Consider the following 10,655-nt stretch of genomic DNA (forward strand, 5'->3'; position numbering starts at 1 on the left):
AGTAGGAAGTAAGTCTCTATATTTCCTACGGCTATTGTTTTCCTCGGGGATTATGTTCATTTCTCTGATTTCAAATTACGTGGGACTTCCTTCAACACAGGAATTAAGTTTTAATTTTCGGGTGAATATCCTGGCCATAAAGAGCTACTTTATCCGCACAGCGATGCCACTGCAACGTGTCGCCAGTCATTCATATATTAAATGAAGCGAATATCCGAAATTGGCTTTCTACAGTATTTGATAGAACTTAATCCTTCAAAACTTCTTGTAAACGTCAGAGAACACTTCATTCTGAGGTCTTTGATCAAGAAGAATTCCCTTGCTAATTCTTAGGCCGATCTTGAGGGAGCTTAATTGGTTTGCTAGGACAGCGGCAGCTTTCTCTATAGTGATAAAAAGTCTGTCACCGTCTATTTACCTCATGCGTCACGGTTTCAGTATTGACCAATCCAATGTACAGTTGGCTTCAGTTTCAACCAATCATGCTCGACCATCACTGAAATAATTTTGAAATGAGATGATCGCAACTGTTTGGACATTATGATAATTAACATTTATTGCAGCCAATGGTGATAAAAGGAATATATAAAATAACATTCAATTACATAATAATGAATGCAAATTGCATATTGTGCATGATGATTTGCCTGTATCGCCTTAGTCACTACGTAATTGAGTTATTCGTCTCTGCTGACAACATATCGCATGGTAACAATCGCACCGCCTTCCACACAGTTCATACTCACAAGTGGCTTCGTCCTGGATGTGGAAAGGCTTCTTCCTGCAAACACAATAATGGAATCCGTGTTACTGCGAAACTTGCCATCATCTGTCGCAGGTCATAGTCCGCATGTTTCCACTCTGAAGAAGTCATTGCTTCAGTCACGTAGAATTACAATCATACCTCATGCCTCTTACGCTGCAGGTCTTCTAACAATGTGTGATATGCCCTTGTAGATGGAAGAAGCATTTTCCCTTCGTTGATCTATGAAGAAAGTCTCTAATCAGCTCGTATGTTACCCCAGATTGAGAAATCTAGAAACACACAGTAGTCTCTTGAAATATGATGATTTGATCTGCTCGATCTACTCAAGATTTTCTTTGTGAGCTACATCCATATTAGGTCTATACCATATGCCGCTATAAGCATTATCTTGGTATTGCAAATCTTCACAGCAGTAGATACAGAGAGTCTACGCAAGCGCTGAATATCATTGGTGGCCAATTAAGTTGCCGTTATTCTATTGCTGACGTGTTTGGTGCAGGTAGTTCCAGTTGCCTGTAGAGTCATTTCGAGGCAGATAAATTTCTTAGCCATTTTAATCAGTTCTTGGTTTGGTGCGTTAGATAGCTGCTCTTTTCCCGTTATTCTTCCCCTCTTCCTAAATGTCATTTGTACTGTCTTTTGTTCATTTATCTCCAACCTATTCTTCTCTGCTCAAGATAATATGCAAACAATGAACTCCTCTAGGTTTTAAAGAGCCTAGTGCCTAGTGTTACATTAGATTGCCAAAGCATTAGGTAACGTCTGCTTTTGCGAGGTTGAACAAAAGGGGGCTTGATAGATCACCCTGCAAAATTAAATTTGTCTCTCATATTGGGTCAGAGGATCGATGGTTATCTTTGATGATGAGTTCATTTAACTGCAATATGCTGTCTGTGATGATTGTCAGAGAGATATTTTCTCCGATCACTAGACTGGAGCTATGAAAAAAAAGGTGGCTCGAAAGAGTGCCAGCTTTTATATCCGAGAGGAAGGATCCAGAAAACTCTGGGCTAAGGCCCGACACACCCCCAAATATGATTGGGTAATCAAATAAATACGAGACGGAGCCTATTGGCTAAAAAGTAATTATACAAAATTTTCTGTTGGTCAATATTTTTTGAAGTTGGCGGACAGAGATAGAAGTGTTGTGAACTTTAACACACCAAAAACAAAGAATAAACAAGTCAGTTTAGGAAACCTACTTAACTATTTTAGTAGCCCATCTTCACACCAGAATGCATAATACAATTTATAGTAGAGACATCTGTTGACAACAGTCCAAACTCTTTGCACTAGTTGCTGCAAGTTTTAGATTGAAGATGGCATTCTCCAAGGCGCTTTATTTAAATGAACGGGGCGGGTGTACCTCCCGGGACAGACCTCCCCCTCCGAAAGTCCTTCCTAGCGGTGATAGTATGCATTTTAGCTTGTTAGAGAGAAAAAAGTTAATTTGGAATTTACAGGTTAGAAAATGTCTTGATGAAAGTTCATTTGTAGTAAATCGCGTCGAAAACTAGTCTTGAAGTCTTCTTTCAGTCGTACAAGTGCCGGATGTACAGTTCGGTTTTGACGGCAAGAGCAGCCGTCGCAGCCGATCTCCTGGAGGGGTCCCTCGGACCACCCAAGTACACCTAGATACGCCTCTCCAGCTACCATGAGAGGGGTGGCTATGGTAATGGTCGCCAGAGACCAGATATATAGACACTGCTCCAAGATGGGTAGGCGGTTGAGTTACCGCACCTCAGCCCTCACCGGAAAGGATGGTGCTCCAGCACGCCGTTATGAAGGAGACTGGGCCAGATCAGAGTGGGCCCTTACCCCACGCCAGCATCTCTCGCCAGATGTCGAGACACGGCCGTAGGTGACGGAGAGGGCACTGAAACAGTCAATTACTTGTCGACAGAGGTTGTTTTTATGGAGAGCGAAAGTTTGTTTATTTTTCTGCAGGTTTAGATGAGGCGGGCGGCACTGGGGATGCGTGTGAGATTGGCAGGATTAGTTTTGGGAGGCGGGGGAGAAAGGTAATGGCAGCCAGGCCATGGGAGAAAATAAAATTTACTAGAGGGGAAGGTTGTACAGGATCCTGGACATAAATATTACCCTTAGATGGATACGGGCGGGGCAGAAGGCCTCCCCACATGTCTTACAATTCATTTAACAAAAAAATTAAGTTACTGAACCAATTCGAAAGAAACATAGCTGATTTCTTACTGCCGTAACTGAGTGTCTTATGTTGCAAAAACAGGTTTAATCTGGGAGAGGTGGACTCTAAATATTCTCTCAGTGGCTGGGTTGCTCACCAAAACGGCGACCGGTGTTAAGAAATCCAAAATAATGCATGGCCCATGAAATCTGGGGCAAGCTTGCTTGCAGGTACGAAATTTTCAACCATGACCCGATCTCCGACCTTTAAATTGATGGGCCTCCGTCCATGATCATATATCTCTCTCTAACCTTTTCACGAGAAGCCTTAAGGTTACTTTTAGCCTCTTTCCACAGGTCTCTGATATTATCGGGATCTATTTTCTCCGCTAATATGTCATTGAGTGACCAAAGATTAGACTGTGGCGTGTTGGGAACAAATTTAAACATGAGAGTGAACTTGTGGGACTCATGCACGGCTGAATTTAAAATGCTGAGAAGTATTCCACCTGGAATGATCTTCATGATGAAAAGCTATCAAAGCAGATCGAAGATTACGATTGACTCGTTCAGCCAGAAATGGTTCAGTGTAATAAGCGGAAGTAGTTACATGGGATATAGACAGATCAAAACAACATAAGTTAGAGGTGAAAGCTTTTGCATCATCAGAAACTATACACTGATAGGGACCAAGAGAAACAAAGGTAGTATTACCTAATACAAGAAATGGTAGACTGAGCGGTAGCCAGCTTAGCCGGAAATAACCATGAAAATCTAGTGAAGCCATCTACACATACAAGAATAAATTTATTCCCATTCCCCTTCGATTGAGGGAAGGGTCCAACGTAGTCTATGTACAAGCGCTCCATGGGACGAGATGCCTGGACGATGACAATAGATCTAGCTTTGTCGACAATGTGGGCTTACTAAACAAGCAAGATTTACATGTTTGAACCATTTCTCTGATGTCGCCGTCCATACTCTTCCAAATAAACATCTCTCTGATTTTGTCCCTTGTTTTGAAGATGCCTAAATTCCCCCCTAATGGGCTTTCATGACAGTATTTGAAGATCATGGGCACAAGAACAGTTGGAACCACAACTTTCATCTTCTGATTGCGCCTCAAAGGGCAACACAAAACCCCGTTCCTCAACACATAAGCGACAGCATGTTCCCCAGAAGAAATGTTTCCATTATCGGAGCCAGCTCTGGATATTCTCGTTGATATTTCTCGATATCACGAAATAACATAGGGGCATAACCTACGATAGGGGCATCAGTCAAAATAACACTAATACTAGAAGGTATGGGCATGGGAAGAGAAGAACTATCTTCCTGTTCACTGGTCTCAACATCATTAGAAAACATGCGGCTTAGTCGGCTCCTTCGGACATACCGTCTATCGTAAGCCTACCCACACAAATCGCTGTCTTCATGCAGATTTTCACCACCATCCAGCACAAAAACAAGGCATTCTTACGACACTCGCCAAGAGGGCGAGACGAATTTATGAGCCATCAAATATCCAGGTGGAGATGGACACGCTCTAAGACACGATCAATGGTAATGGTTACAGCGATTTGAAGATTCATAGAGCCCTGCATCCCAGAGATACGAGATTAATATCAGTTGAATACTGTGTAGGAGGGATACTGACTGGTGGGTGATTGGGGATTTAAATGAGACTATGGAGTGGGTATACCCTATGTGGGAAACTGGGAGTGAAATTTCTAGATCCTAATAGGTAGGTAGGATATAGGGATATGCGCTCAGATGTCCTTCACTTAAATTGCTTTGGTATGCATAAGTTAGGACATTTATTTGGAAGGGTAATAGGGAAGTACATTCAGAGAAACGGGGTTGTCTAGGGAGCTGTGATAAGGGTACGGAGATCTGGAAGTCAAATAGGGATGACATAAAATGTTAGCGTTGAACTGTAGAAGTATTGTAAAGAAAGGTATAGATTTAAGTAATTTAATAGATGTATATTTATCAGATATTGTAATAGGAGTTGAATCATGGCTGAGAAATGACAAAATGGATGCAGAAATGTTCTCACGGAACTGGAGGATGTATCGTAGAGACAGGAGAGGAACAGTGTGAGGGAGAGTATTCATTCTGGTGAAAGAAGAATTTGCATGGTACGAAAAAGTTAAAGATGAGAAACATTAAATTCTAGGTCTAAGGCTCATTTCTAAAGACAATAGGCAACTTAATGTCTTTGGAGGGGAAAGGGTAGCGCTGACACGAATTCAGAATTATTTGGTAAGATAATCAGATAAGTGGGGAACGACATGGAAAGTAATGTGATTGGAGTGGGAGATCTGAATTTACCAAATGTCAATTGGGAAGGAAATGCGAACGACAGGAAGCATGACCAACAAATGGCAAATAACTTAATATGGGAAGGACAGTGGATTCAGAAAGTGATGGAACCAACCAGAGGGAAAAATATACTGGATATGGTGCTGGTAAAACCAGATGAGCTCTATAGAGGTACCGAAGTAATAGATGGCATTAGTGATCATGAAGCTGTTTTTGTCGTAGTTAAAAATTATTGTGATAGAAAGGAAGGTCTTAAACGTAGGACTATTAGGCAGTACCATATGGCTGATAAAGCAGGCATGAGGCAGCTTTAATAAGAAACTATGATCGGTGGAAAACGATAATAAAAATTTAAACAGACTCTGGGATGGATTTAAAGCAATTGTTGAGGAATGTGAAAACAGCTTTGTACCTTTAAAGGTGGTAAGGAATGGTAAAGATCCACTATATTATAACAGGGAAGTAAAGAGACTAAGAAGAAGTTGCAGATTGGAAAGTAATAGAGTTTAACATGGCGGTAAATGTAAGGAGAAATTGAAGGAACTTGCTAGGAAATTAAATTTTGTTAAGGAAGTCAGTTAAGGATAACATGATGGCAAGCATAATTGGCAATCATACAAATATTAGTGAAAATGGAAGGGTATGTATAGGTATTTTAACCTCTTCAATCCCGGACTGAATACTCCGGAAACAGAATTTTTATACATGCCATTTCTGAGAATATGGGTCACTAGTAAGCAAACCATGCAATAAAATTTTTCTTCGTAACGTGCCCAAAGGGCATAACTGAGGGTCCTCATATGTGGACCTCAGGTCTTTGTTAACACATTATGGATTACACTTCTCTTCATTTAGCAGATGGGGTTATTGGAAACAATATGCGTTTTTACTCCAATTATGTACTTTAATTACTTAAAAAACCCAAAACCTATTTTAAAACACTCTCATAACATGGAAACTGTGTATTACTAACGTAAAATAACCAAAACCTATTCTAAAACACTCTCATCATAATATAGGAACTCTATGCATACATAGAAACTAAATATACACATAATTGAACAATTTCTCACTACATAAGTCATTCTACTCATTACTTGGTGTGATAATGCCAAAAGCAGTTGTTTTTTTAGAGCGCAAAGGTACATACCACATTTTGTACAGACTACCCTCGTTTTGGAACGACATCCAGGCCTTCTGCATTTCGAGGCATTCTTTGCATCAACAAATTTTGGTAAGTGGCCTATATTGTCAAAACGAACCTCTGGAATGGGTTGGCTCTGAACTCTTCGTACTTTCACCGTTCCTTGTTTGTCCATGTCATCCTCGGAGTCATCATCTTCGTCAACAGGGTTGGTGGATGCTGAGGGAGGCCGTCCTCGTTTCCTAATGTTTATGTAACCAATGTCCTTAAAATTTATCAATGCCTTTCCTACGTGCATTTTGTAATCCATTAATGAGAGTCGTTTTTGTCTAATAATACCACTACCTGCACACCATCTGTGATACATTATCCAACAATTAACAATTATAAGATCAACAAAGTGGTTAAACATACGCACTGGAAATTTGTTGGTACGAATGTAACACCTATAGTATGACATGAATCTATCACAAAGGTCTACTCCACCCATTTTTTCATTGTAGTATTTAACAATCAATGGCTGAGGAATAACAACCTTTTTCTTTTCCTCCTTCGACCATCTTTTGCATGTTGTAGGTGGCTCACTGCCAACACATGAAGACAGAAGAAGAACACTTCTGTTGTCCTTCCACTTTACAATGCACATTTTTTCATCTTCCCTTACCCACTCCTCCCATTCTCCCCTTTTCAGTTCCTTATCGGTTTTCAGTTTTTGTGACACTGATCCCACCCTGTTTTTCATGACAGTCCCTGTTTGGTATATATTTCTCTGCAGTAGCATGTCTACTGATTTTACACTGGTAAAAAAACCTATCAGTGTAAACACAATGAGTTTTATCTTGTGGAATACTTTCTGTCAAAACCTTGACAATAGCACCGCCAAGACCATATTCTTTTTGGTTCTCAATCGATACTGTACCTGCCCCTGTGTAAAACATAAAATCTAAAACTAATCCATCTGGTGCTGCCAAAATGAAATTCTTCAATCCTAATGGGTTGGGTTTTGAAGGGACAAACTGCCTAAAGCCACACTTGCCTGAGAAAGGCACCATCTGTTCATCAAGTGATACATGCTTTGACCGTGGGAGAGATATGCATTTTTGTTTCACGCAGTCAAGAAATGGTTTCACCTTCCAGAGTGGTCCCTCATGTTCCCCTTGATTGTCAACAAAATGCATAAAATTCCTCAGTTCGAAAAAACGATCCCTGGACATACACTTAGAAATTATCGGCACCTCAGTATCACGTTGCCAGTACATTTTGGTTTGTGGATAACCCAGCACACCCATCATCACATGCACACCAGCCAAATGCATCATTTCTTCCTTAGTAGTATTTACGGATTTCAAGTCGCGCTTTTGAACTGAATAGAGGTTAGTTTGTTCCGCGTGTTGTTCCCAGAAACTAAGAGGTAGGTATTCCAAGAATGAATCTAAAATTCCCTTTTCATTGTCATAGTCTGTTAAAAATACTTCATCATTGCAGGGGTCCTGTAAAGTCATAGATTTCTTTCTCCATTTCATATCGCGGGTCTTAGTAGTTGAAGGTGTGAGCGCCTGAGATACCACCGATTCCATAGATCCGTTTCCTTCGTCTTCGTTGTTGCCAAGCACATCATTTTCTCTATTTAGGACATATTCATTTCCAAGACCTTCACCTTCATTTACATCATCGTCATTATCGTACACAGAAGATGAGTCAAAGTTAGTAACATCAGTAACTGAGAATTCGTCAAGCTCGCCCTCGGACAGATCCGCATCACTTTCATCCAGAAAAGCCCATATATCTCTTTCCTCAAGAAATCTTCCTTCTGTAAAATAAGGAATAAACATAAAGTAAGTTATTTTGCCATAAAACAACGTATTTCCTGCAGCATCATTCGGTAATTGTGATGCCATTACTTATCACTCCCATATCAAAACCTACAGAAAAAATAATACAACACTCAACTGAGGTCCACGTATGTGGACCATCACATTATGCGATAACTATCAGTACCACTTAACAATATTGATAAACTGAAATAATTTAGAGACTCTACAAATACTACACAACACTGAAAAAAATCAGCTTAGCAAGATTCTGAGTTATTTACTGGGAAATATATACTTACTTTCAGCATGATGGGAGGAAGCCATCTTCTCGCGCACCACTCTTTACATTTAAATCTACCATGACAGTTAGGAGTACCACAGCGTTCCTGAGGCAACAAGGTGAACTAAGAGGTCCACAGACGAGGATTGCGGTCGCTACGCAACAAATTCCACATTAAAACACTTGGTTCTACGGGCTGACAAAGAGCAGCCACTCGGGTCTGCTCGGGAGAGCAGTCAGCCCAGTCACTCGGGTCAGCTCGGGTCCTTCCGTGTATGCCCGGACCACCGCCGTCTCGATCCTCCTATAAGAGGATTAGAAGGATCGAGACGGCGGTGGCCCGGACACATGCTTCGCATCTCCCTCATCAGAAGCGTAAGAGTTAATTCTTTGGTGATTTGTGATGTCTCGGTTTTAAAACGTGGTAATTGTTGGATTCCTTTTTGAATAGTTGACATGCGTCTCTCGTATGTTTTCAGTACTGTTGTTGAATAATATGCGTTTAAGCTCTACTGTAAAGAGATAGTACTTAAAGTGGCTCATTAATTAACAAGCATTTGGCCTGTTCTTTTGTGTTCGTCCGGACTCACATATACGGACACTCACTGTCCCCAGTCAGTCATCTTCCTCATGAGAAGCATGATAGATATTTCTTTTGGTGATATGTGCTGGACGTCTCAGTTTTAAAGCGTGACAATTGTCGGATTCTTTTTGCAATATTTGTTATGCATCTCTAATTCTGTGATGTTTTCAGTACTGTTATTGATTGTATTCTATTGCAAAGAGATAGCAGTTAAAGTGGCCTAACCTGTCATATCTATATTTCGGCTAGTAACTTCCACGTTGGATAAGTTTACCTGCAGTGTATGCAACACGTCATTTAATTATAGGAAAAATTTAAATAATCATGTAAAAGTTAAACATTCAAATACTAATTCACAATTTGTATGTGATTTGTGCACTTTCAGCACTAACACGAAGTTCAATTTAATGCGTCATAAAAGTGCGAAACACAGGCCCACTACAAGACCTTCCAGTGAAGTGTATTCGGAGGTGAAGTGCCCGCTTTGTTTAGAGAAACGAGCAACAAAATCTGATATGGTTAAACATTTTGAAAATGAGCATGGAATTCCAATCAAAAATGAAACTTTAGAATTTTCGAGTGGTGAGGAATTCTATAACTGGAAGCGCACAATAGAAAAGAACCAGGTTTGTGAATTCGTTACATAGCGTTCGAAATATGTACGAAAAGTGGACGATGCCACTAAAATGACCTTCAGATGCCACAGGGATGGGGAATTTAAGCCAAGAGGAGAACACATGCGACACCAAAAGGTACTTGGTTCGAACAAAATAAGTGGACACTGCCCAGCCAAGATTGACGTTACTTTCCATTCATCTGGAGAAGTCACTGTAAACTTCTGTTCTTCACATGTTGGTCACCGTGAAGAATTAGGTCGTCTGAGACTAACGCAATCTGAAAGAGATGACATTGCTAGAAAAATCGCCATGAAAATTCCTTTCGATTGCATCTTGGATGACGTAAGATTTTCTCTCGGCGAATCAGACATAGAGCGTCTACATCTTCTTACAAGGAAGGATCTTCTGAATATAGAACACACGTACAATTTAAAATCTGAAGCTGTACGGCACAATAATGACTATACCAGCGTCGAATCATGGGTTCGTGAAATGCAAGATCGTGGCGATTTAGTGCGTTTTTTATAAAGCTCAAGGTATATCTTCGGTGACATTTCCGCAATTGAATGAAGAAGATTTCGTCCTCGTTATCATGAATGAGGCGCAAAAGGAAACACTCGAACGATACGGAACTAATTACATTTGTCTCGATAGTACACATGGTCTAAATAAGTATGGTTTTGAGCTGACGACCCTCCTAACTGTTGACGATAAATATCAATGTTTTCCATGTGCGTTTATGTTTACAAATAGGTCTGATACAACAGTTATGGAAGTATTCTTGTCCCAAATTAGGGACGCTCTGTCAGTAGCACTGCAACCCAAGGTATTCATGTCGGACATGGCAGACACATTTTACAATGCCTGGTTAAGAATAATGATGCCAGCTAAATTCCGGCTGTTTTGCACATGGCATGTCGATCGGGCATGGAGGAAAAACCTCTGTAAAATCAAAGGTCGCGAAAAACAAGCGGAAGTATATAA

General features: G+C 40.5%; 1 pseudogene; it reads right to left on the bottom strand.

Annotated features, from left to right (window-relative positions):
• Window positions 1-742: 742 nt before the first annotated feature.
• Window positions 743-7,696, bottom strand: LOC137502677 (piggyBac transposable element-derived protein 3-like; annotated as a pseudogene).
• Between the last annotated feature and the right edge of the window lie 2,959 nt (window positions 7,697-10,655).

The sequence above is a fragment of the Anabrus simplex genome, chromosome 11 (assembly GCF_040414725.1).
Source record: "Anabrus simplex isolate iqAnaSimp1 chromosome 11, ASM4041472v1, whole genome shotgun sequence".
Classification (NCBI taxonomy): Eukaryota; Metazoa; Arthropoda; class Insecta; order Orthoptera; family Tettigoniidae; genus Anabrus; species Anabrus simplex.